Genomic DNA, 3,858 nt, shown 5'->3' on the forward strand with positions numbered 1-3,858 from the left:
TCCCTGACACCAGCACACACAGAGTTTCACTCCCCTGGAATTGTGGACAAATTGTCCCTTTCCAGGTCTCCTCATCCCAGACCTTGCCCTGTCTCACACAACGCAGTTTTACAGGGTTTTTACTCCTAAAGTCATCACCCAACAAACCCGCCAACGCCTTTATCTGACGGGAAGCCTCAGTTAATATTGGTTAAAACAGATTTTTCTGAGGACGGAATATTGCCTTTTATTTTTTTTTAACACCTAAACTGCAAAGTGATGCCTTGAAGACGAGATTAGTTCATTATTTATAAAAGCAAAATCCCTCAGAATGTATTAAATATGAAAACATTGTATCAGGGTGTAAGATTTGGGAGGATTAGGCTCTGAAGTCTAGACATTTATCTCCGACYGCATCGCATTTGCATTCATTACGTGTCCTGCTGTACCTCTAAACAGGAAAACTGATCTGCAGAACGGATGATCAAAGCAGGGAAATGCAGATCAGAAAAACACGCTGTGTTCGCTTAGGAGCGAAAAACGGTGTAAAAAAAAAAATAAAATTGTCTGATATTTCGGTACATGAGACTCCAGCAGGTCCCCAGCAGTGAGGGGGGACTCGGCAGCGGCTGCTGTGGGGTTTGGAGATGCTGTTGGTGGGGCAGAAGTTTGGACAAAGCCCTTTGGTGAGGATAGGTGGAGGATGCCCCAAAGGGCAATGCCCTGGGCTGAGCTGACCTCTGGCACTGCCCACACGGCCTCGGACACATCCCCTGTGGAAGGAATGAGAAGGGAGTGTCTTTACAAAAAAACTCTGACTCTGGGGTGAGATAAGGCTGATAATGGGAGATGGAAGGAAACAATGGGAAGGATTTCCATGGGAATCCCACTGATAGACTTATCCCAGACTGTGTTAATGAACTACAAGAGCAGAGACACAGAGATGTATATTGAAAGGGGGCAATGTATGATAGAAGGGGGGTTTTATTGGGTGTTTCAGGGAGTCTGTACCTCTCAAGTACCTCAGCCAATGGGGAAAGAGAGAGGGAACTGCAGCTGGGAAATTGGGATAAAAGAGGCTGTGTCCTCTATGAATTTGAGAGACCCCATGGGAAATGCCCATGAACTCTCCCTTTATTCATGAGTAAAGTTACAGGACTCCTCTATCTCCTTTTTAGACATAAACCTCTAGTGCTTGAAGATTAATTTTCCTAACACCAGGAACACCAGAACCTCAAATCCCCACGGTGAGAGCAATAGGTAACTGCAGGCTCAGGCTGCTCCAGCCCTCTCCTCAGAATCATGCCATCACTAATTAGTTTTCCACTAATCAAGACCTCTCCCCTTCTTGCACTGGCTGGATGATGCATTAACAGACACACCACGGGCTCTATTCCAACACCTTCCCTTTTCCAGACACAACATCCACCTCACTCTGAGTGTCTGAACTTTATCCAGTCCTCTAAGTTCATGCAAAAGATTAAAAAATCCCTATGACTKATGCAGAGCCCCCTTTGGCCAGGCCTTCAGCAGCCATTGGATGACCAAATCAGTGGGATTTAACATTATTTTTAACATTACTAATTGCTGCTGAACATTTCCCTGAGCTCCTGTTGGATGGAGGTCTATCAGCACCAGGACGCCTTCTCCTGAACAAGAACCTGGARAATTTGTGTATTTCTGCCTTTTTTGTGTGAACAATCCATCAAGACTCAGAAATGGCCAAGAATTTTGCAGCTAAACCCTTGAAAACAGGTGAAATTTCAGGTGAAATTCATCTAATTTTCAAGGCGCTTTTATTCTGYGCCGGGACTAATGCCAGGTCTTCTGGAAACATTCCCAAGGTTCAGGAAGCATTTCAGTGAGTTTGGAATCACTTTAGGATGATTTATATGTTTGGAAAGGGACCAGGCTCCCAGGCTCCCTCTGCCTTTGACCCGGACACCGCTCCAACCTTGATTTATTCCCTGATTTGTAATGTGTGTTTCTTTGCATAATTTCAAATCAGAATAAAATTTGAGCCCACAAAACCATGCAAAGACTGACAGCCTGGTCTGCAGCAATCCCTTCTGGATGATTCATCTGCCTTATCTCTCCAGMGTGCTCATTTCCCAGCCCAAATGCATCCAAATCCCAGATCAGAGGTTCCATTGTTTCCAGGCTCTGTCTGTTCCTACAAAGGAAAGCTCATTATGCCCAAAGTCCCCATATCTGTTTAGTGTGACAACAGAACCACTGGAGCACTGTCACAGCTCGTGCTAACCGSTCCCAAACTCTGCTTTTAAATCAAAATTTCCCTTTCTTAATAGAAATTTTAAGTGACAAATCCGTGGAATGAATCCGGTATTCATTGTTTGGGAGAGAGAAGAGAGGGGATTTGAATGAAGCAGATATTGTGCAAGGAGCCTCAGGAAATGATTTACCAGCTCCAGCGAGAGGGGAGCCGTGTTATCAGCAGAATTTACACGTTACATTAGCCAGGAGTAGGAATGCTCCTCTTTCTACCCAAAATCTGTTCACAAAATTAGTGGAATAYTGTTGCTTTAATGCCTTTTTCTTGTCACCAACAGCGTAAATCTTCTCCCCTTTGCCAGGAACTGGAGAAATTAAATTTGTGAATGACTGTCCATTCCCTGAACCACACTGCAACAGAAGCAGAGGCTTCAAGGTTAAAAATGATGAAAGTTGCAAGGAAAAAAAAAAAAAAAAGGCATTTTTAGCCCTTAAGAACTGCTCACAGAGCGAGTGCCAGAGAAACAACCGGTTGTTCTGTCCTGCTGCTGCTCCATCTGGATCTGGATTGAGAGCACAGAGAAACCTGAGGTTTGACACTGGCTCTGCTTCTCCCTGGAAACAGAGCTGGGGATGGACAAACCAAGGTGGGTTTGGTGCGTCAGAATCCACCAGGTCACAGGCACCTGCAGAGCTTTTTCTGCAACAGTTTCAAAGTTAAATTGCAAATGTGTGAAAATATTTTCTCCTGTCTCTCTCATTACAAACATCATTGCTTTAAATTCCGTTGGCCCAAAAGCAAATTACCTGGAGCCACAGGTAAACCTGAGCAGGGGAGTGTAAGCACAGAAATTAGTAGAGCTAAGGATGTTCCTGTGTTTGGGATGCCTTTGGAACCCAAGAATCATTAGGGCTGGGAAAGAGCTCCCTAAAATATCACCCTAAATCCCTTCCTGCACTGCAGCCCGGGTGCTGAGATTTCTCATACTCAAAGATCTCGCTGTGAATTTCCACTTAATGGAAAAAAAAATGGGAAAAGACCCCCACAAGTCCCTGCTTAGACTGCTCCTTCCCAACAGTAAATCCCTGCTTGGCAAAGCAGGAGGAGGAAATGCTGGTGGAAAAGCCTTCGTGTCTGTCTAGGGCATCTGGAAACAGGATTTTTCATTAAAATGCTCAGCCCAAAGTGGTTTTGATGCCTAAACAACAAAATATCTGGAGTTAGGACAGCCAGGAGAGAGGCACGGAGGGGGGATGCTGCATTTCCAGTGTGCCAGGGGGTGGTGGGACGCTGTCCCCTGTGCTCTGGGGGACAGGAATGCTGTGGGTGGTGTGATGTGATTCAGAAAAGCTTTCAGCTTGCATTAAAAAGGCCTAATTGAGTGTCCTGGTAGGATAAGACACAGCTCCTGGTGCCCTGGAACAGAGGCAAATCTGGACCATGAAATATGCTCAAAACTGATTTTCCTCTGTCGCAAACCACTGCCCTGAAACCTCTTTATTCCCTCTCACAAAGGCTGAAAGCTATTTCCTGGCACCAGATCCCCCAAATTTCCAGTTAATAAGCAGGCTTTGTGCTGTTGACCTTACACATGCTGGCACAGCCAGATTTTCCAGCAGAAATGAGAGGCCAGCAGCCAACTCGTA

This window comes from Malurus melanocephalus, unplaced genomic scaffold (assembly GCF_030028575.1).
Source record: "Malurus melanocephalus ecotype Western Australia unplaced genomic scaffold, MMel_1.1 scaffold_488, whole genome shotgun sequence".
NCBI lineage: Eukaryota > Metazoa > Chordata > Aves > Passeriformes > Maluridae > Malurus > Malurus melanocephalus.